Source organism: Homarus americanus, unplaced genomic scaffold (assembly GCF_018991925.1).
Source record: "Homarus americanus isolate GMGI-L3 unplaced genomic scaffold, GMGI_Hamer_2.0 scaffold37032, whole genome shotgun sequence".
NCBI lineage: Eukaryota > Metazoa > Arthropoda > Malacostraca > Decapoda > Nephropidae > Homarus > Homarus americanus.
Genome location: NW_024731852.1, coordinates 651,373 through 676,386, shown reverse-complemented (window position 1 = coordinate 676,386; position 25,014 = coordinate 651,373). Strand labels below are relative to the sequence as shown.

Below are 25,014 nucleotides of genomic sequence, written 5' to 3'. Positions count from 1 at the left end.
CTAAACGGGATTAATCTCACCAGGGTTGTGATCTCGTGTATAAATTTGTCTTGTTATTATTTTTGTTTATCAAGGAAAAATATCTAAGGCAGGAATGAGGTTGTGAGTTGTTAAATTGAGGTTATGTTTTTGTGTGAGTTAGGTGGATAATATATTGTTTGTTATTCTTGTTATTGTTTGGGGTTTCTTATGTGAATTTTCTGTGATGATGCTTCTCTTACTACTACTAATATTTTGTTTTAAACGTGGCCTTCATCCTCCCCCTATAGCCACACCTTCGCCGCCATTTTATTACCTTAAAATTAAATATCCTAATACATAAGTAGCTATCCTAGCTGTGTTGAGTTAGTTGAGCCGCAGATCTATGTGGCATTCAGTGACTGTTGCCTCATAGTCAATATCTGCAGCAGTTGTCGGCTTTGGGGCCGATGCTCTCGTTCCCCTGAGGCAGAGCAAAGCCGACCTAAGGAGAGAGAAGGACAGTCGACATCTCATCCAGGCTGTAACATAACTTCTGGGCTGCTGCTTCTGTTCGGAGATCACCTCCGTGAGTCTGGCGTAGAAGCATCTTGCACTTGGTCCCATCCCACCAGAGGTTGTGAACACTAGAGGAGTGAAGCTGCCTTGATCAACGTTCTGAATTCTCTCCCCATATGCCCTTATCTTGTCGTTCTCGTTCCTCCTGTGTGCAGCATCGAGAGCTAGGTTACGGTAACTACTAACTACTACTACTACTACTACTACTACTACTACTTTTTTTAACATGGCCTCCAACCTCCCATTACAGCCATACCTTCTCCATACATTTTATTATCTACTACTACTACTACTACTACTATTACTACCAACGTCTAAAACTACTACTAATAATAACCAGGAAAATTAATCTGAGTTTGTAAATATTGCAACTATCACGATGAGAAGGGCGGTTATTAGTGCTGATCAAGTGACGTGGTTATGAAATATTGTTGGTATTGATTGTAGCAGAGTCTGTTATTGACTTATATCTGGAAAAAGTTATTGATATTGTGACTAAGCTTATTGTAATCTGTTTGTTTTGGTTATATACTGTGAGGTTTCTAAGATGGCGACAACATTGCTTCCTCTGCTATTTTTTTTTTTCTGTTTAGATATGTTGAAGTTTGGGGTGAAGGTGTTCGAAAATGTGGGTTTGGTGGGTTGGTTGGTTTTTTTTTGGTTGGTTGGTTGGTTGGTTTTTGGTTGTTTTTGTTGGTTGATTGGTTGGTTGTTTTTTTGGTTGATTGGTTGGTTGTTTTTTTTGGTTGGTTGGTTTTTGGTTCATTGGTTGGTTGGTTTTTGGTTGGTTGGTTAGTTTTTGGTTGGTTGGTTGGTTGGTTTTTGGTTGGTTGGTTGGTTGGTTTTTGGTTGGTTGGTTGGTTGGTTGGTTTGGTTTTTGTTTGCTGTTTTGGTTGGTTTTTTGGTTGGTTGGTTGGTTGGTTGGTTTTTTGGTTGGTTGGTTGGTTGGTGTTTTGGTTGGTTGGTTGGATGTAAATAATGAGCTCGATAAAGTCACTTATAGGAGGGTAAGATCCTCATTAAAGACATATTAATGTTAGTATTATTTCTCCAAGTGTTATGTCTATTTAAGTAACTTCATGCGTGTGTTATCTATATATATCCGGGTTACAGAGGAGTGTTCAACCAGCAGCTTCCAATCACCAAGATACAATCATTTGAGCGAGGGAAACTACCATGCAGAACAATGGTAGTCAGCTGTCAGTCGGTTTTCACTCGTGGTTGGTTGATAAAAAGTCGAGGGCTCGTTGGTCCATTCTCTCTCGGAAAGACAACAACAGTTTCACTCTGGCATTGATCTAGCGGGAAGAGGCCCCACGTGAAGATGTCTAGGAGCTGCAGGAATAATTGTGATTGTATTTAACTGAAGAGGACGTCTGGGGGTGTACAGGTTGTTTTGAAGACTAAATGTTTGACTGTACAGTATCAGTGAACCTTTATAATAAATCCAATGAATGTTTAGTTTGTTTTGTAAGGTCCGCTAACTCATTATTTGAAGGTGGGGAGGAGGGGAAAGGGAATGAGAAGGAGTGGAGGGAGGAAGGGAAAGGGGAGGAGGAAGGGGAAGGGGAGGAGGAGGGGGGTGGGTGGAGAGGGAAAGCACTTCAGATCCATGACTGGAGACCTAAAGAGGCAGTGTTTATTATTTGTGTTGGTGAAAGTGAGGATCTTCGGTGATGATGGAGAGTCTGAGCAGCTTTTGTTTACATTAGTAATTCATTCAGTGCAGTCCTTAGAGATGATCACTGTCCACTGCCGGCCACCTGGTGACTAGAGACCTTTATCAAGAGCAAGTTTAAGCGATTCAACCTTGGGAAACAGCGACATGTGTCTCCAGAGGTGAATGAACAGAGTTATGTACCAAGGTCTGGGAAAGTCAGAGGCCGGGGTGACTTCTCGGGTTTTAGTCATTACATAATAAGTTGACGAGGAATCACCTGTGTATTCCCCCCAGCTATTTCACCGTAATATTAAGCATCCTAACACTAACCTAACCTAAAGCTAATCTAGAATAACTTAACCGAACCTACCCCCAGGTAGCGTCCAGGTGTTTCGTCACCAAATGATAAGGTGGGCGGCTAGTCTTCATGTGATGCCTTTATTGCTTCGCTTGGAGGAGTTGAATGGGACTAAGTTACTACGTTTTACACTAACGTTTTACTTTGTAAGTATTATATCGAAACCTTTACGACATGAAACACAATCATACTGACTACAAAACAATATTTCGAGCTAGATCGTAGACGACCGTACTCGTAGAATGTTCATGACCGTACAGTCACTCCAAAAGGTGTCTTTACGATTTTGTGTGAGACAATATGACACAACCGATGGAGGATTTTGACAACCCTACCGAGACAACAGGAGCCGCAGTGTTCATTTTGGAATTCATCGGCCCCCTCCATGAATATACCTTTTGGAATGACTATACACCCAAAACTATACACAACTTATCATGATTATTGATAACCAATTTTTGTAGATCCATTTGCTACAGCAACCTTTCTACGTCACCCCGGGCATATTTTCAGATATTTTAGGGCTCTGTAAAGTTTGATTTGTAACATGAACCATCCAGACAATGCCACTCACCATCCTGTACCTGTTATCGTTGTCGAGTACAACAGGGAACTAGTTTAGGTATGCAAAAAACTGTATGCTAAGTAAACGGCTTTCTCACGCACGAGGTTGATGTGCTTCTACTATGTGTACACAGTGAACTAACTTACTACATAGAGTAAACACCTGGTGCAAGGGAGGTGGTTGCACCTGGATGTGGGGAGAAATCGATGTGAAGTTACGAAACCCAAACTTTAAACCTTCACAGGAATGTTAAAGCCCCCGTCAACACACTGGGTATACTAGAGACTCGGTTGATTAAAAAGTCCATAGGAGGGCCACCACCCTGCGCTATGACACCTTAGGCACACAGAGAGATAATAACGCCAGCAGTTGTCTAGCTTATGCTATAGGCGGGTAAGAAATGACTTCATAGATGTGGGGCAGCACTGGGAGAAGGAACTCGGTCAAGTTGCCCGTTTATCATTGTTGACCTGCACTGTCTCGGCACACACAACACAGTGTATTCCCACAGCCTACGTGCACCGTATACCTATATTGTCTATACTCATGCTGCATTGCAAAATTTAGAAACATGATTATACAATTGTAAACCTGTATGAAAACCTTACTGAATAATTATTATTATTCACAACTGTTCTTCGCAAAATCACTTTTTTAAAATAGTTTCCCATAAAGATATTTTCTTTTATAGCATTATCATAGAGAATGTAAAAGGGGAAACTTAAGTAATATTCTTTAAACCCCGATTTAATTTATATTTATTTTTTTAGAAATTACGCTTTAAAATATAAACATTTACATTCATTTTTAAAGGGATAATAGACTAGTTTAAAATTATCGGACACCAACACCTACGTGAGGATTTATGCTAATGGTAATGTTCCAACGTTGAATACTAATACTAAAATAAATTAGTGTAAATAATAAAAACATTTAATAAGAGTTTAAATACACATTTTTAAATGACAAATTAAATAAGTAATAAACACAGTACTTTTAATGAAGGCCCTAACTTACATGACATTGAAAGGGGTAAATTATTATGCAAAGTTAGGGTAAAGTTAACGAAAAGTGAAGTTTCTTTGACGATATTGAAGGGAATAAGTTAGTGATACATTATAACTTAATGAGGATACAGTTAGCATTTGATGACTGATAAAAAATAGAATGCATATTAGGTAAAATATATTGATTTATATTAGCGAACAAATTCAAACATTAAAAATAACGATGACGGAATATTTTATTCAAGTTTAAATATAATTACTTGGGATTGCACAGATGTATTTTGTGAGTATTACAAGCGTTATTGAATATTTCAGTAGTTTATGTTACATCTTTAATCATTACAATATTGTGTGTTACAATATTCAACATTACAGTAGTGTTTGGTGCTGGTACAGTACATGTGAGATGGTCCAGTCAACATTACGGCAGTGTTTGGTGATCCACGTAACATTCCATCAGTATTTCTTGCATTTTTCCCGCCGAATTTTGTCTCAAGGAAACAAGAATCAGTGTAGCGAGGTCGCCGTGTCAAAGCCCCGTTATCCGTGGCGCGGGAGACTCATATTGCCACCTCCCGCCACCTGCAGCACACACACTCTGTCCTCGACTCGGCCTTCCCTCCCTCACCCCAGCACGTCAACGACTATTTGCCTCCAGTGCCTCAGTAGCGGGAATTCGTTGTTTACTGTGTGAGAGCGAGGAAGGCCGGGACCAGGGACATGGTTTACGTCTCTGTTACACGCGTTGTCATGACGACCAGGTTAAGTTTACAAGCATGGAGTGAATGACACGCAGTTAACAGCTCGGTATAAATAACTATCGTTTTATAAACAGAAATTTTTCAACTTTTCTTCTTTTATCATATTTTGGGAGAATATGTATTACAGTTATGGCTGAAAGGAATTAGTATTTTCTAATTTTAACGTCGGATTTTTCGAAAAATATCGAACCAAAGTACCGAGCTGGCAACATGACCGCCTGGGAGCAGCTGCTAGAAGGGCTGGAACACACCAACACACAGTTCTAATTGTGACGTGTTTGTGGAAGGACAGATCACCTCTATTAAGCGTAGAAGCAGTTTATTGACTAAAACAGTGTGTTAGATACCCGAGTGTGTGTACTGAAGGTGTCTCTCAAGGCATCAGGGAGGGAGTGTGGCCAGAGGTTGTGAGCTGCTGGCGGCTAGGACTCTGTGTGAGTGAAACAGGGGATGGAATGTGATATTGCAAGTGTGGCGGCGTGTGCATGTGTTGCTGCCACCCAGGGTCCTGCAGGGCTGGCCTAGACCTGCACACACACACCTGTCCTGCCCCTCTACCACACCAGGTGAGCCACATCAACCATTACCTGGTAAGATTTAGACCCAGTTAACCACCACCTTTAACCAATTCACCTTAAGTTGCCAACCATCGTCTGATTTTGATATTCATCCAATCAAAAACATTCTCTGCTGTTAGTTGTGTTAGTATTTGGTGTATCTGATGCTCTGTGTTCGCTCAGGGTGGGCCAACAGTTTTCTAAGACACAGATTTGGTTTATATCAAAAGGTTAATGAATACCAGGATGGCATTCATGTAAATCACGGCAGTTCACTCCCTGTGCACTCTCATCCAGGAAGACCTGTTTGTGTGTGTGTGGTGCGTGTGTGTGTGTGTGTGTGGTCGACTACAGGAAGAACCAGGAGTTAGGTTGTTCATTGTAAGCCATTAGTCCACATAGATCAGGCGAGGTCAAGTTCACATTAGATTGTCAATGACCCACAAAGTCTGTCTGTTTGTGTATCTGTCCGCGCTCTCCAGGGAAAAAAATAAATCACACTTAAAGACCCTGAGGTTAAGGAAGGACGTAGACTGGTAACAAAAATTAGTACCACCTAAATATTAGACACCCAGTTTATTTTACTTGGTTAACCACCGTAAAACTACCTTAGGGGGGGGAGGGAGGGAGTTAAGTTTAAGTTAGGTTAGGTTATTGTTAGGTTTAGGTTAGGTTATTGTTAGGTTATTGTTAGGTTATTGTTGGGTTAGGTTAGGTTAGGTTATTGTTGGGTTAGGTTAGATTAGGTTATTGTTGGGTTAGGTTATTGTTAGGTTTAGGTTAGGTTAATGTTAGGTTAGGTTATTGTTAGGTTATTGTTAGGTTAATGTTAGGTTTAGGTTAGGTTATTGTTAGGTTAATGTTAGGTTATTGTTAGGTTAATGTTAGGTTTAGGTTAGGTTAATGTTAGGTTAGAGCGGTTAATCTCTAAATGATCCCAATATTCCCTCTACGACTCCCTGGGTAACATATTATCTCTCTTGTTTTCTATAAGACTATTGATTAATATTTAGTGTCTGCGTTCACTGTCACCAAGCCATCAACAAGACCTTCCCTCCCTCTCTACCCCTTCAACCCCACTCCACCCCCTCTCTACCCCTTCAACCCCACTCCACCCCCTCTCTACCCCTTCAACCCCACTCCACCCCTCTTTGCCTTAACCCCTCCACCTCTCTACACCTTCCTCCACCCCCTCTCTGCCCTTCAACTCACCCCCTCTCCTTCAACACCTCCATCCCCTCTCTACCCTTCACTCCACCCTTTTGCCCCTTGCCCTCCACCCCTCTCTACCCTTCAGCTGCCCTTCAACCCCCACCACCTCCTCTCTCCCTTCAACCCACTCCATCTCTCTCTCCATCCCCTCTCTGCCCTTCAACCTCCATCCCCTCTCTGCCCTTCAACCCCACTCCACCCCCTTTTGCCTTCAACCTCCCCTCTCTACCCCTTCAACCTCCATCCCCTCTCACCCTTCAACCCCACTCCACCTCCTCTCTACCCTTCAACCCCTCCATCCCCTCTCTACCCCTTCAGCCCCTCCCCTCTCTACCCCTTGCCCTCCACCCCTCTCTACCCCTTCAACGCCACTCCCACCCTTTGCCCTTCAACCCCACTCCTCCCCTCTCTGCCTTCAACCCCACTCCACCCCACTTTGCCTTCATTACTCCACCTCTCTACCACTCCACCCCCTCTCTACCCCTTCAACCCCACTCCACCTCCTCCCACCTCTCCACCTAATGGCAAGATAGCCGACATATTAAGATTGTATCCACTTTCTTGCACTTAGTAACTATATCACTTCTCATGTACAGAACCAAATCCACAATGTGCTTGAATACTTCTCAGGTAAATATGAATAACAAAGTGTGAGGCCAGACATACTGCCTCACACACCTGTACTCACACATTTGTGAATAAGTTACCCTTTATGTATGTTTTGTGATAATGAGAACACCTGAACACTAGCCACCCCCTGAGTTATTTCACCTGGAGTGTAACTAACCACCTTAGTGCATAATCTTACTTAACCTAACCTAACATAACGTAAATTAACCTAAATTAACCTAAGCTAACCTAATCTAACCTAACCTTTTATGTAGTGTTTGGGTAGTTGTTATTATTCACGTGAAGTAAATTGGGGCAGGGTGAATTATTTCTTTCATTCTTTCTCAAACACATCCACAAAATAAAACGCACAATAAACCCCACTGACCTCTGTTTAAACCTCTTCCATATTTATCACTTATCATCATCATCAATCATCATCATCTTTATCATCATCCCCTCATTCCTTCTTCCGTGACGTAGCCTTGAGTCAACCCGCCTTCCCGGAGCTGTGTACAAACGGGCTTTACCAGATAAGGGCATTAGTGCTCACGTCATGATACTACGAGATATGGAGGACTGTGTTGGAAATAATGATAATAATAATAATAATAATAATAATAATAATAATAATAATAATAATAATAACAACAACAACTCTAGTAATAATAATAAATGTAGTAATAATAATAATAACAATAATAATAATAATAATAATAATAACAGTAATAATAATAATAATAATAATAATAATAACAATAATAATAATAATAATAATAATAATAATAATAATAATAACAGCAATAATAATAATAATAATAATAATAATAATAATAATAATAATAATAATAACGATAATAATAATAATAGTAATAATAATAATAAATAATAATAATAATAATAATAATAACGATAATAATAATAATAATAATAATAATAATAATAATAATAAACTAGATATTATTGTGTAGTGATTAATGATAATAAAATATAATTATGTTATTAGGTTAATGACAATGAGAGAGAATTAGAGATTGAATGTGTTAATTATTATGAGTTATGACTTATGAGTAATGTGAGTCATGAGTCTAATGATATGAGTTGTGAGTCATGAGTCTAATGATATGAGTTGTGAGTCATGAATCGTGGGTAGAGAGGAGATGGGTCACGAGTCATGGGTGAGTCATGAGGGTGAGGCAGCATCTTGTGACTGCCCCTCTTTCTCTCTCCATGTAAGGTACTTCTGTCTGTCTGTCTGTCTGTCTTTCAGCCTCAATGAGTAATATACATAGCTCCTCCTTCCGCCTACACCACACCCACGTCTTACACCCACACCACGCCACACCCACGTCTTACACCCACACCATGCCACACCCACACTTGACTGACATACTCACACCATGCCACACCCACGTCTTATACCCACACCACGCCACACCCACGTCTTACACCCACACCACGCCACACCCACGTCTTACACCCACACCACGCCACACCCACGTCTTACACCCACACCACGCCACACCCACGTCTTACACCCACACTACACCCACAACCTCCCTCACACCATTTACTTTTATGACCGAACTCTATCAGGAATAAATGCCTTGGTTGGTATCTGTCTTAACCATGAGACCGAGGACGGCACTTCTCCCTCTCCTCCCCTGAGATTCCTATAGACACACGCCTATATATAAGCCTCGTGCACGGGGTCCCATCATCACTACTACAAATTGATTTACTATTTTTTTTGTTAAATGTGGCCTCCAGCCTCCACCAATAGCCACACCTTCGCCGCCATTTTATTACCTTAATATTAAATATCCTAATACGTGAGTAACTATCCTAGCTACTATTACTACTACTTTGACTCTCCCTCATTACTACTACTACTACTACTACGATTTTCTCTCCTCACCATTATCCCTCTCTTTCACCTTTACCACTACCACGACCTTCCCTCCCTCACCACCACCAGCAGGTCACATATCACGTAAACAATAGCCTGAACTTGCCAACCTTCAGTGCCCACCTGATGTGCTTTCCTGTTTCTGATGTGTTTTTTTTTTACGTCTCTGATCCACTTATGTAATTTTTTTCACATAAAGCTGCACACGTTAGGTTAGGTTAGGTTAGGTTAGGTGTAGTGTAATGGCATGGTTGATGGGTGTGGTGGTGGTGGTGGTAGTGATGTTGTGCTGGTGGTGGTAGTGTGTTGTGCTGGTGGTAATGGTGGTGGTGGTAGTAGTGATGGTGGTAATGGTGGTGGTGGTAGTGTGTTGTGGTGCGTGCGGTTAGCTCAAGACTTCCTGTATGTGTGAGCGGGTCTTCCTGGGAGCTGGTGGCTGTCCTCGAGAGGGTAACACCAAGGGAGTAACGCAAAAGGAGTTACGTTACGTTACATTTGGTTAGATTAGATTAGTATTAGAATAAACTAGGGATCTAATCTATACATAACCTCAAAGAACACCCGCCTGAACTTGAATACGAGGAAGACATTTTACTGTGAGTGTCTTCTGTCATTAACTTCTCTACAACGGCTCATAACGTGTGAATAATACCTTGAAGAATGATAGTGCAGTTTAGTAATGGTCCCCCTGTTGAGTAGCCAAGCCTTCAGAGAGAGCAGGTGGGAGAGACTGCATGGCTATGTTTTCCTGGATTTCCCGCCCAAAGACGTCTAGGGTTAGCTCCATGGACCGTAGGAAAAATAACAGCCTCTCAATATCCCAGTAAATGTGTGTGTGTGTGTGTGTGTGTGTGTGTGTGTGTGTGTGTGTGTGTGAGGAGGACTCGGAGTAGGAAGTGTGGAGTCGGGTGATGGAGAGAAGAAGGTTGCACTTTGGGACAGCACGAAACGTCTACATCACAATGCTCTTAAAGACAACATTGGACACAGTTTCTTGCCTTGGCGTCATTGCAGGCCCTGACGACTGGAGAGAAAGACCTAACCTAACCAAACCTTCAAATTATTGTTACATCAGAGAGAGAAAAACCCACTTGATTTGGCTTATGTTAAATGAATATATACGTGTGTGTAATAATCGTCTTGGTATATCGAAACACACTTCTTAAAAGACGCTCATTCCACCTTTCTTTGTTGCTAGGGTAAACAAAACCCGTTGCTATGGAATGACGTCATAGGTTTATATAAACAAACTAAAATAAAAAAAAAATCGTCCCTTTTATTGCCCGTGGTGGTCAGCTGGAAGGTAGAATATATATTAGTGTTCAATTTTCTGCGTCGTTATATCACTTTTACCGTCATATTGCGAGGTTAGGACAATACTGAGGTGTTTTTGAGAGTTGTTGAAGGTGACTGGTGATAGGCACGTACTGTACTGTCTTATAAACTTTGGTGTGTGGTTCTTTTTTTAGTTTATGTTGTAATGTTATGATGTGTGTGCGTGTTATGCCTCCGTCTCGTGGCTATATTTACCATTGAACTGTACAGTGTGTGTGTGTGTGTGTGTGTGTGTGTGTGTGTGTGTGTGTGTGTGTGTGTGTGTGTGTGTGTGTGTGTTAACATATGCTCTGTATGTATACGTGTGTCTGGTTGCAGTATGTGAATTTTTTACATGCATATTACAGGTCGTCGTATACACAAAGAAAGAAAGAAAGAAAGACAGAGAGAGAGAGAGAGAGAGAGAGAGAGAGAGAAATGTATGAGTGTTAAGGTGTGTACATGATCCAGTAAGTCAAGGCTGCCTAGCTGCACCTAGTGAGGACCTGACCACTCCTCCACCCTCCTCTCTCTCTCTCTCTCTCTCTCTTTCTCTTTCTCTCTCTCTCTCTTCCAAAGTGAGTGAAGGAAGTCTTAATAAATCCGTAGAGTTTTGTGTGTTAATTTATGTAGCGCATATACAGAAAAAACAAGACAGGTACAGACACAGGTAGACGCAGGTACAGACACAGGTAGACAGGTACAGATAGCCTACAGGTATAAACAGGTACAGATGAAAGTACAGTTACAGATATTTGAAAACTATTTAGGATTAATATAAATTACAGTATCTTCAAGTATTCATAGAAAATAACGATTTCTATAGTTTCATCATGTCGAAATTTATATACTGAGTCCAGGTGTGTTTCAGAGGTCAATGGTCACCATCATCCAGGTCAGTGCGATGTAATAGTATGTATCTGACCTTGACTCGTTGTTGTCATGTTATCTTGTGTTGTCATGATACTAAAAAATTATTAATCTTACGTTCATATCTTCCTTGTACAGTCACGGTGGAACCAATCTTGGTCAGGTAGATAAGGAAAACTTTAACCTACGATCTTTTGAGAATATGATTCTTCTGTGGGTGTTTGTGTGGGTGATTCATTACCCGGGAGAGTCTTATAACGAGGCAGTCTAATGATCATGACAGAGACGAACGTCAGTGTAGGCAAGCAGAAGTCTGGCGAACATTCATCCAGTGGGGTGGAGGGAGGAGAGAGACACACTAGGTGGAGTTGATTGCTCGTATTGTGGTAGTTTTTATGGCGGGTTCCTCTCTCTCTCTCTCTCTCTCTCTCTCTCTCTCTCTCTCTCTCTCTCTCTCTCTCTCTCTCTCTCTCTACTCCTGGCGTGGCTCCGTGAGTGAGAGGCCTCTAGCACCCTACTTCTTCCAGTCTCAGTAATGTGATCGACCCATTTTTTGTTTCATGCAGTGTTACGACCTGGTGGTGGTGGTGGTGGTGGTGGTGGTGGTAGTGGTGGTGGTGGTGGTAGTGGTGGTGGTGGTAGTGGTGGTGGTGGTAGTGTTGGTAGTAGGAGTGGTGGGTGGAGGTCACATGTTCAGCCACCAACAACAACAACATCTTCACTATCTGTTCCACTACTCAGGTATAAGCGAGGAGGTAAAGGCGCTTGAGTGTCTTAGATAAAGTACCTGGTTCACTAACACTTCACCGTAAGGTCACTACACCTTATTTAGAGGACTAAGTACTGATAGAGTGCACTCGAGGGTCACTACATCACACTTGAAATACTAAAGGTGCAGGTATCTCTCACTGAGGAGTCGAGAAATAGTGTGAGGGAGTAATGGGGAGAAGGGGGCACTTAGTGAGTGTCTGTGTGTGTGTCTGTGTGTGTCTGTGTGTGTCTGTGTATGTCTGTGTGTGTCTGTGTATGTCTGTGTGTGTGTCTGTGTGTGTCTGTGTATGTCTGTGTGTGTCTGTGTATGTCTGTGTGTGTCTGTGTATGTCTGTGTATGTCTGTGTGTGTCTGTGTGGGGGGCGGGCGGGCGGCAGGAATGCAGTACCACAACACCTGAGGTAGGAGGCAATATTTTTTCCTCTAATGGTTTGTTAGTTGATCCTTGACTCCCTCGGCTGCATAACAAGTGCATAGTGGTCCCGGTGGTGCATGACAACTACTTCTCCTCACCCAGACAACACGGGATGGTCCGAGTGGGCCTTGCTGGCAGCACCTTGACCGACAATGATACCCCGCTGTGAACACCAGTCTTAGTGACGGTGGGGTTCCCAGGCACAAATATCCTGCAGATATCCTACCCACGAGTCCTGAATGTACCAACAATTCATGAGTAATAACCTGACGAGTGACAAAACTTCACGACGGCAACACAGTGTGAAGCGCCGGGGAGGTCGCTTAAATTATAATGTGTTATTTGGGGCAGAATAAACCCTCAGTGACTGGGTGTTCGTAATATATGAGCCACACTTGTTGCATATTGTAGGCACCGTCACGCTACTCCGGTCAGCAGGCTGTACGAAGCTCTGATAACTAAATGTCGCTTCACTGTCTCATCTGGCTGATAGGAATGTGTGGCACTCTGGCCTCTCTCACGGGTGGCGGTTCTGTGTTGGCTGTGAGGAGGGAAAGTTGTATGATGACATAACCTCAGCCTACATACACCAGTAATGTGCTGCCAGGCTCCAGCTGCACTCTATTGTTTCCTGTCATATGCGCACACCAACACAACCACCACAACAAATTCAACCCAAACTGTCGTGGAAAAAACAAATCATTATGGACACTGATTGAATTGGTTTGAGGAACTGGCCTTGGGATTTTGTAGGTGCGAGGATCGACCTTCCCCAGCTATGTGGTGTCGTCATGAACAAAGGAGATTATCGCGCATGATCTACTCGGCCCAGATGAACACACAGAACATCCCTGAACAGTAAGCCTGAATCTCACGAGACAAATGTAATTCCCTGGCAATATAGATTCGTGACTCATGTGTGGCAAGATGCTGAAAGCTATGAAGGCATAATGTTGTGATTTTTATTGTCATTTTAATTGTGGTTTTTGTCTGTTGTTGTTGGTGTTGTTATTGAGAAAACCAGATTAATGTAATACTTCAAGACACTATCTCTCTTTCTCTCTCTATTCGGTTTTCTCTCAATCCCTCTCTTTTTGTTGTACTCTTATCTTACCTATCCACACCCCCCCTCTCTCTCTCTCTACTTCTCTCCCTCTCCCCGTCTTTTCTCTTCACCAAATGCCATGCTGGATGACTCACACCAGTAGCTCATCACCCTTAAAATCCCAGGAGTGTTATTAATATATTACTGGCTGACTCGAGGTGTGTGGCCATCAAACTCTCTCTCTCTCTCTCTCTCTCTCTCTCTCTCTCTCTCTCTCTCATTTTTTTCCATGTTGTAAATAAATCCTACTAGAGCAAATTATTTCTTTCACTAACAAATAAATTCTATAACAAACTGTATTAATCCATTCTTATAAATCCTACAACCTAGAATAAACTATATACTAACAAATAAATCAGTGTATTTTAATCCTAGTGTTGTCTCGAGGCGTGAGTCGTGTGCCATCAAGGTGATATTATAGCCCAGGTAGGCAACATTAACTCAGGTAAACAGACACGCAATTGCTGCCCACCTGCTGAAATATTCACCTTAATTAAATATTACATTATGCGGTGGATAGGGTGTTTTTTTTGTGTTGCTGGGTTAATTTTTGTTGTGCCATTGACTGATAAATGTTTAAGAACTCGTATATAACTATTGCTAACTAAAGGTTCGTATGTCTGTGCGCTGGTGGTGAAAGTCGATGGTAATTTGGTTCGTTAGTGGAAATATTATTAATAATTTTAGTCTGATGTAATTTCATATTCTCACGCTATTGGTAAAAGTAATCGTAATTTGTATATATTTTTCATCATCATTTAGTGAACGTGGATTGGTAGTAAAAGTTTTCTACTTCATTCAAACTAAACTTAACTCATTCTAACCCACATTTACGTAAGCAACTCATTCATTCTGATAGTAAATGTATTCAAGTTCACTCAAACGTAAATTTTAGCTAATTCACTTATAATGACGTCGATGGTATTAAATATTTGTTCCATGGTATAAGTTTTCAGTGGTGATTGAGGGAACATCTGTGTCGTGTTCGTGTTCTCTCTTTTCCTTTTTTTTCTTCTCTTCACTCTCCTCTTCCTTCACTCTCTCTTCCCTTTTCTGTCCTCTCTTCTCTTCTCTTCTCTTCTCTTCCAGCCTTCACGTAATCCTACCCCCAGTGTGATTATAAAGCATCTTCGGGTAGGGTTCAATCCCTTAGCTGGAGATGAACTCCTTTAGTTTATGATCCCTTGTGTCTCTTATTGTGATTTTATCTTGTTATTAATGTGTTTATGATCGTTTTTGTCTCGTTGCGCTTTTGTTTCGTGTTATTAATGTGTTTATGATCGTTTTTGTCTCGTTGCGCTTTTGTTTCGTGTTATTAATGTGTTTATTGAGAAATATTATAACGGGATGACAGAAATAGATGCAAGAAAGGTGGTTCATATGAAGATTAGCCCCCTAGCTTATTTCATCTGTGATTGGTCTAGAAACTGTGAGAAATTCTGTGATTGGTCTAGAATCTGTGAGTCCCTGTGATTGGTGAAGAGGCTCTGAACGTCCTTATTATTGGTTCATATGCTGAGAGAATCCATGATTGGGCTAGAATTTGTTAGAGTTCCTGTGATTGGTTAAGAGGTTGTGAAAGCTCCTGTGATTGGTCAAGAAGCCATGACCCGTGGAGTATATTTGTAAACACAGCGAGTCATTGTTTGGAGTTTAATCATGTCGGGTGACTGGATGTTTACATTGTTTTACGTTTACTCGGAGACAAATACTTACACGTGAACGTTTACATACACACATGAGTTTATATACATACACGGGCGTTCTCATACACACACACGAGTTTATATACATACACGGGCGTTCTCATACACACATATACAGGCTAGTAACTACATAATAAATAATTTGACTTACATGTACACTCAAACACGTACATACTCACAAACACACACACATGCTCTCTCTCTCTCTCTCTCTCTCTCTCTCTCTCTCTCTCTCTCTCTCTCTCTCTCACATACACAATGACCATGAACTTAATGACGTCACTATTGTGTATTGAGGACCCCAGTATGGTAGAATGTTATGGCATGTTATTGATTCCCTTCCCCTCCCTTCTCCTCCCCTTCCCTCTACTCTCACACCCTCGCTCTCCCTTTTCATAGGTGATTATTACCTTGTCATCTCTCCCTATTTTCTCATGTCTCTTATTCTCTCTTTCTGTATCTCCCTCCCCCTTCTCTTCTCCCCTCTTCTCTCTCTTCTTTTTTTACTCCGTATTAATTAGTGCTTCCATTATTCTTCCTTCTCTCTTTTTCCTTTCTCCCTCCTTCTAATTTTCATTCTATCTCACTTTATCTTTCCCACCCTTCATTATCCTCTCTCTCTCTCTCTCTCTCTCTCCTCTCTCTCTCTCTCCTCCTCTCTCTCTCTCTCTCTCTCTCTCTCACAGTCCTTGAGGAATACCACACACACACACACACACACACACACACACACACACACACACACACACACACACACACACACACACAACCATGCTCACGATGTTACTGTCATTTTGTTTTGTTGTCAGGTGAGAACCAGAGTAACTCTTTAACCACCACTCACCTGAAGGTTGACCCGCGATGATCAATAAACCACTAACTATGTCACACCTGGGGCTGACCGAGGTGTGTGTAGGTCTTGGTCGGGTTATTTATGGGTAATTGAGGGGAAGGAGGCAGTGAGGAGGCTAGTGAGGAAGAGGAGGTGAGTGAGGAAGGAAGCGTGAGGAAGGAGGCGAGGAGAGGAGGTAGTGAGGGAAGGAGGTAGAGAGGAAGAGGTAGTGAGAAGGAGGTAGTGAGGAAGGAGTTAGTGAGGGAAGGGGCAGTGAGGGAAGGAGGTAGTGAGGAAGGGAGGCAGTGAGGGAAGGGGAGGTGAGTGAGGAAGGCGAGTGAGGAGGTGAGGGAGAGGAGGCAGTGAGGGAGGTGAGTGAGGGAAGGAGGCAGTGAGGGAAGGAGGCAGTGAGGGAAGGAGGGGATGAACCAATGTAGGGTGGAATAGGTGGAGGAGGAAGGTTAGGAACAAGCTGCAATGTGGATGTGTGTGTTTGAGAGGGTCGATACTAGCCAGGTGGGTGTAGGTGGGATAGTCGGGGAATAAAGTGTGGGCGTAGGCGGGTGGGGAGGAGGGAGGAAATTATTGGGCGGATGGGTGATGGAGGAAATGGAGGTGGGTGGGGAGGATTAGCTGGGGGGGGGGGGGAGAGAGAGAGAGAGAGACGGTAAGGGGAAGTGAGAGGCTCTGGTGTGGGTGGGGTGAGGGAGAGATGGAGGAACACCACCACCTCCTCCTTGATGACACCACCGCCCTGGCATCCACACATACACACACACACACAGGGCATGAGTGTTAAGCAACATTGATATCAGTACACAGACTCACTCTATGTATGAATAGATCACCTGAAGATTACCCCCCCCCAGCTTATTTCGCCTTAAGATTAAACACCAACACAACCTGAAGGATTAGGTTAGGTTATATTATGTTAGGTTAGGTTATGTTAGGTTAGCATTCGGGTGGTTAAACTCCAGGTGAAACACAGGTAAACTAAGTGGCTAACCTTCAGGTGTATTATATAAAGTACAGGTACAGTAATTACTAAATGATGACTGTATCTTTTTCCTGTAGTACTGTACCTCACACCTGGCCTTAATTAGCACCATAGAACAGGTAAAATAATTTCTCATTTAGCTGGAGTATTATTAAATGACTTAACCCAAATGTGAATACTTGAGTCCATACCTGCTGAGTCCATACCTGCTTGAGTCCATACCTGCTTGAGTCAATACCTGCTTGAATCCCTACTTGTTTGAGTCCATACCTGCTTGAGTCCATACCTGTTTGAACCTATTTAAGAGTGGTATCGTGACCTACTTAATGAGGTCAGGTGTACACGGTAGAAGAAACAAGAGGCCTCTGTGTACCTGTGTTGTTGGGGTATAATGTCTTTCCTTCTCTCTATCTTTCTTTTTTCATTCTTTTTTATCTTTCTTTCTTATCCTTCTCTTTCTTTCCTTCTTTTTATCCTTCTCTTCCTTTCTTTTTTATCTTTCTCTCTTATCCTTCTCTTTCTTTCCTTCTTTTTATCCTTCTCTTCCTTTCTTTCTTTCTTTCATTTATCTTTCTTTCTTTCTCTCTTATCCTTCTCTTCCTTTCCTTCTTTTTATCCTTCTCTTCCTTTCTTTCTTTCTTTCTTTCTCTCTTAACCCTCTCTTTCTTTCCTTCTTTTTCTTTCACGTTCTTTATCTTCATCTATATTTCTCTTTTCTCTTCTGTCTCCATCTCTATCTTTCTTACTAGTATCTCTCTCTCTTTCTCTTCGTTTAGCCCTGTTATTGTGTTCTCTCTATTATATCCCCATGGTAACGTTAGAGATCTTGGCAGGGAAGAAAGTTACCGTAAGTTCCATTAAGAATCTTTGGCATCGGGAAATAATACTTTAGTTTCTCCTCAACATCCATAAGGTAGTCCCCCCCCCCCTTGCGTATAGCTGGTTAATGTAAGTCTCGGTTGAGTATCGTTGCCATCTTTTTGAGTACACTGAATAAACACAGTGTTTTTAGATATATCGACCTTCTTAAGTACGACAACTTAACCCCTTGAGTACGACAACTTGACCCCTTGAGTACGACAACTTAACCCCTTGAGTACGACAACTTAACCCCTTGAGTACGACAACTTAACCCCTTGAGTACGATGACTTAACCCCTTGAGTACGACAACTTGACCCCTTGAGTACGATGACTTAACCCCTTGAGTACGACAACTTAACCCCTTGAGTACGACAACTTAATCCTTTTAGTAGGAAGACCTACTCCCTTGTTGACACAGTGCTTAGGGTGGTTAAACCATCGTTCTCAAAAGGTCTAACACACAACTAAGCCTTACTGACGGCTAATTGAGTTTAAGCTTTGTCCAACACAAGCTCACATGGGCTTAAGCTGGACTTAGGACGTAAGAAACTGGCTGCTCATTTCCAAACTGTTTCGTGTTTAACTAACAGTTTTTTTCGCTACTTCTCATTAAATTGTTTTATTCACTAAATCCCTCGTGACACAAAATTAAATGTCATTATTTTTTATTATTTATGGTTTATTTTACTTTATTTATGTATTTATCTTTATGACTTTCCTCCCCACCTTGTTAAATACCACCACCAGTACCCGCAGCTTCAGCACTAAGTCGCCATCATCTGCGGGAGGAGGCATAAAGAAGTAATAAAACCCTCCGGTGGGCGACGCTGAAGGAATAATTCACGCACATTGATCTGCCATTAACCTCAGCTGGCGGGTGTAGGACCAAGGGTGGCGGGCATAGGACCAAGGGTGGCGGGCATAGGACCAAGGGTGGCGGGTGTAGGAACAAGGGTGGCGGGCATAGGACCAAGGGTGGCGGGCATAGGACCAAGGGTGGCGGGTGTAGGACCAAATGTGGCGGGCGTATTATGTGTCCTGTTTTATTTTTTTAAGGTTGTGTGATTTGATGATTTGATGCCATTTTAGTTATTTATTCTCCTCCATGTACAGTCCACGACACTTATAAACCACACACTTCCTAACCGGTAACACTTATCCCCGTTAATTAGTGTTTTGGTTTACCTCAAAGGGTTTATCATCACTATCCTTTAACCCTTCATCCGGGACCTAACCTAACCCTTCATCCGGGACCTGACCTAACCTAACCTAACCACCAAGTCTCTGTGATAGTTATTCCATGTAAGGTCACCCTCCTCACGTAATCCACTTATTCCTTGAACATTACTCGATAACCCTTGACCTGATAACGGTGACCTAGATGCCACTTTAATTTGTGAAGAGGTGTTGAAATTCCTAAACACTCCTCACGTGTCTTTACTGTAGGGATAATGAGTCGCAAAGAATGTCTAATTATGGTGATTATCTAAAGTGACTCCTTACGTTCATTCTCTTAAAAAAAAATAAGATAATATTTACCTTTTTTTTCTTATGTTGTTTACCATTCAAAGACACATCACCACCAGTAATTAAACGGCACTTATCACAAAACTGGCGGGAAAATATGGCGGGAAACGATGACTCACAGCTGATACAAACAACAACAATAACAAACGGATGTATGACGTCACCCAAAACAAACAATGAGTGCCACATTGTTTAGTGTTACGTGATAAGACTTGGTTATTCTCACCTGCAAACAATGAGGCACTGTTGACTATATATGAGGTGTTACGTCAGTATTGAGATATATATATATATTACGTCAACTTAGAGATACAATGTCTCTTAAATCTTAGAGAGAGAGAGAGAGAGAGAGAGAGAGAGAGAGAGAGAGAGAGAGAGAGAGAGAAGTTGAATATAAATATAGATAAAACAAGAAAGGAGAAGATAAGAAAAGAGAGAGAAGAAGAAGAATTACTTGTTTTGGTAGCTAGAAGGTGTGTGTGTGTGTGTATGTGTGTGTGTATGTGTGTGTGTGTGTGTGTGTATGTGTGTGTGTTCCTCTGCATCAAACTCCCGGCCAAACAGGAAATGCTTGATTGTGTCACACATGTCTTGCTCACGATCAACAGGAAACTGGTCAAGAAGATCATGTTTCTCCCGACCGTCACTGAGAACGCACATGGATGTACACCACACACACACACACAGTCGTGACTACTTGTTCCGGTGCATGGTGAGGTAGAGAGGTGGGTGTTCTGTACATGATTCAAGTAGGATAGCTTATGTGGTCAGGTTCGTATTGAGGTGACCAAGACAGTGAGTGGACGACGCTGGGAAGACGTGTTTTTAATCTCCTCTGTGTGCGCGTGTGTGTGTGTGGGTGGATGTGGGTGTGTGTTGTGAAAATAGGAACTACTTAACTGGAGACCAAAATATCCACCGCTAAACTGAGAACGGTGATATATAATGGTCGCTGCTGTACGTAGAACTGATGACTAAATATTTAACGCTCTCCTGAACTCATGGCTATAAATTTCAGTGGTAGCCAGAACCTATGACTCTATAAATTCAATGGTAGCCAGAACCTATGACTGTATAAATTCAATGGTAACCAGAACTTATGACTGTATAAATTCAATGGTATTAAAAACATACTTGTGTACATTCATTGATATCCAAAAAATACTAATACCAACTCATGACATCGAGAAAATACGACTATAAACATTCAGTGGTATAGAGATCTCACATTTTATACTCACATTCAAGGTTATCTAGTCCTGACGAGTAAGATACATTCAGTGGTAACCAGAACTCAGTAAACATCACATTGGCTTCACCGAGTACAATTCACACGTTCCACAACCCTGATTTATCGTGACTGTGGTGTTACACTTCCCTGGTCTGGCAAATGATGATATGACGAGGCATTACCCCCCCATCCCCCCCAAAAAAAACAGATTATGCGTAGGTTTGGTAACACTGATGATCATATTTGTCATGCAATGTGACAAGTGGATGACAGACAGATGGAAAGAACTGTGACAGCAATATGAGAGAGAGAGAGAGAGAGAGAGAGAGAGAGAGAGAGAGAGAGAGAGAGAGAGAGAGTGAAGTGAGTAATATACAACAATACACATAGTTTACCATGAAAGTATATATGTAGTGTATTATAACCATCAGTATAAATATGAACTCAGGAAATATAAATCTCTGTTGTGTTTTATTATTTTATAAATAATTTTCTTATGGTCGTAATTACATGATGTGTTAATCTTTGGTTCATCTCAGTTAGGTACATAAGTTGTCATTTGAACAATAAGCTTTAAGTATTGAGCCAAATTTATCAGTAACACAATCTTAACTTACGTCATCTCAAACAACCTGAGCATTATTACCAACCATCCATGACATCGACCAATCATAGGCTGAGTATACATCCCCCCCATGAGCTACTAACCAATCGGATACCGTCTTTCTCTTCCCCAGGGCCAGGAGTGAGGGTCCCCACCCAGCGCGTTCGTCAGTCGGCCGGTGACTGCGGTCGGTGAAGGGTGGGTGTGGTGCGTCAGCCGCCTGTAAACCTCCCCACGAGTGTAGAAAATATTCCCATAGTTAAATTATCCTTTTACACTATAATGAAGATCTTTAAACATAACTACCATCTAACTTAAAAGACATGAGAAGTGATATTACTGGACGCCTGTGACCTTTGAGATGATTATTGAGTTGTTTAGGAGAAAATAATACACGGTTTAGGGACAGCTGGTGGGGCAGAGTTAACGCTATGGCCAGTGTGTATAGGGAGACAGTGCACTCAGAGGCGTGTTGTGACTGGGGAGTGACACCTGACCACCGTCCAGTGCATCGTCTACATCACCCAGTCAACACGCAGGTCAGTCAGTCAACCGCATGTTTTTCTTCCCACTTCTATTGTTTATATGAACGTTTTGTACTACTGTTTGTCTCATAAACGTTTTCTATTACTGTTTGCCTCATGTAAACGTTTTCTTCTACTGTTTGCCTGATATAAACGTTTTAAACTACTGTTTGTCTCATAAACGTTTACTACCACTGTTTGCCTCAAATACGTTTTCTACTACTGTTTGCCTCATGTAAACGTTTTCTACGACTGCTTGCCTCATATAAACGTTTTCTATTACGGTTTGCCTCATATAAACGTTTTCTACTACTGTTTGCCCCATATAAACGTTTTCTACTACTGTTTGCCTCATAAACGTTTTCTATTACTGTTTGCCTCATATAAACGTTTTCTACTACTGTTTGCCTCATATAAACGTTTTCTATTACTGTTTGTCTCATATAAACGTTTTCTTTTACTGTTTGCCTCATGTAAACGTTTTCTATGACTGCTTGCCTCATATAAACGTTTTCTATTACGGTTTGCCTCATATAAACGTTTTCTACTACTTTTTGTCTCATAAACGTTTTCTATTACTGTTTGCCTCATATAAACGTTTTCTACTACTGTTTCTATATAAACGTTTTCTATTACTGTTTGTCCTTATATAAACGTTTTCATTTACTGTTTTGCCCATGTAAAACGTTTTCTATGACTTCTGCCTCATATAAACGTTTTCTATTACGTTGCCTCATAAACGTTTTCTACTACTGTCTCATAAACGTTTACTACTGTTTGTCTCATAAACGTTTTCTCACTACTGTTTGCCCTATATAAACGTTTTCTACTACTGTTTGCCCCATATAAACGTTTTCTACTACTGTTTGCCCCATATAAACGTTTTCATTACTGTTTGCCCCTATATAAACGTTTTCTAAACTGTTTATTGCCTTATGTAAACGTTTTCTATTACTGTTTGCCCATATAAACGTTTTATATTACTGTTTGCCCCATGTAAACGTTTTCTACTGTTTGCCTCTATGTAAACGTTTTCTATTACTGTTTGCCTCATATAAACGTTTTCTATTACTGTTTGTCTCATGTAAACGTTTTCTACGACTGTTTGCCTCATATAAACGTTTTCTAGGACTGTTTGCCTCATATGAATGCTTTCTACTACTGTTTGCCTCATGTAAACGTTTTCTATTACTGTTTGCCTCATGTAAACGTTTTCTACTACTGTTTGTCTCATAAACGTTTTCTACTACTGTTTGCCCCATGTAAACGTTTTCTACTACTGTTTGCCTCATATAAACGTTTTCTACTACTGTTTGCCTCATATACACGTTTTCTACTATGTTTGCTTCATATAAACGTTTTCTACTACTGTTTGCCTCATGTAAACGTTTTCTACTACTGTTTGTCTTATAAACGTTTTCTACTACTGTTTGCCTCATATAAACGTTTTCTAATACTGTTTGCCTCATGTAAACGTTTTCTACTACTGTTTGCCTCATATAAACGTTTTCTACTACTGTTTGCCTCATATAAACGTTTTCTACTACTGTTTGCCTCATGTAAACGTTTTCTACTACTGTTTAAATTATTTTAGCGAATATTTTGATCTTTAGATACGAACTTAGTGAAAATATTAGCGATTATAAGGAAGATTATCCTTCTTCTTTTTTTATGCAGTGTGGACTTGTGTCTGTCGGTATGAGGAAGTTGAGAGGAAAGATGAGAATAATGATGATGGATAATGACGTTATTAGTGGAGAGAGAGAGAGAGAGAGAAAACACGGGTGAGTGAGACGGAGTGAGAGACAATGCGGAGAGGGAGGAGTGAGATAGACAAAGAAAAGGAGACATTAAGAAAATACGATAGAAAGAGAGAGAATGAGAATTAGAGAAATGAAAAAAATAATGAGAGATACAAAAATTAAAAGAAAGAGAGAGAGATAGTGAGATACAGAGAAATTTGAGATAGATAGAGAGAGAGAGAGTGTGATGACCGCAGCACATGCTTGGCTGGCTACCGTGGGAACACCTTGGTCAGAACACCTTCCTCTCTCTCTCTCTCTCTCTCTCTCTCTCTCTCTCTACTGTATAATCACCTTTCTCTTGTTCCTTACGACTTTCCCCTTTACTTTCTATTATGTACAAGATAATATAACGTAATAATACACCTACAGCCTGTGTATTGATTGTGTACAGGTGTCGTTTTTAAATATTTGTACTAGTTAGGTGTACTGTATTTGTAACCTGTCTTTTATGTACTTGTATGTGTTTCTGTACTTGTAGCTTCATCTTGTATTACCTGTAGAAAGTACTGGTGGATCTACAAGCGTTATAGAGGCCATCCTTCAGCCTAAGTGAACTCGTCTGTGTGTGAATTAAAGACAGGGGAAAAAACATCAGTCAACTTTCATAACTTTCCCTTCAATTTTAAGAGTTGGGTGGTGGTAGTGGTGGGGGTGGTCGGGGTACTCTTCCAACATTGTGATTTGTTGATATCTCACTTAAATCGTCGTTTTCTCTCTCTTCACCACAAACTCACCAAATGTTGATGGTAGTTATGTTTATTTATTAAATGGTAATGTTAATTTAGTACTGTTGAGCTCATATAGGGTTTAATTACCATGATTCTAGGAAGAGGGGGGGGGATTTAATGTAATGTTGCTGAGTGTTTTGAGTCAGTGGGCGGGAAATCATGCAAATTCAGTTGGACTTGGTGCTCAGCCGCGTCCTATATACAATTGAATTTCTCTCCTTATCTTACCGGGGATAGCGGGTGTCTTAGGATATCTCTATGCTTTGGAAAATTCTTCTTACTAAATGGGAAGCTTCAAAATAAAAGACTAATGAAGCTTTGTAACGGGTTCGGAAGATACGTTCGATACATGAACTCCACCAGGGGTCGACTCTCAGGCTTCGGGGATTCACATATAAACGAACCCTCCTGATCACGATACAGTCTTGGGGCAATTTTGACGACATTCAGGCTGCCATTTTTTTTTTTACCCTTGCTTAAACTACGACACAAAATGGCGTCAATATGGCACTGAGACTCTACACGTAACGAGACGAAGGAAAATGTCA

General features: G+C 41.2%; 1 protein-coding gene across 2 annotated transcripts in view; it reads left to right on the top strand.

The window, feature by feature from the left end:
• Positions 1-5,140: 5,140 nt before the first annotated feature.
• Positions 5,141-25,014, top strand: part of LOC121867907 — a 43,223-nt gene continuing 23,349 nt past the window's right edge. Inside the window, exons 1-2 of one of the 2 annotated variants that reach the window (XM_042368038.1) lie at positions 5,141-5,454; positions 21,543-21,948. The gene's annotated coding sequence lies outside the window, so the exon portion shown is untranslated. Of the gene's footprint in view, positions 5,479-21,542; positions 21,949-25,014 lie in introns of both variants that reach the window. The other variant, XM_042368039.1, reaches the window with a different exon arrangement.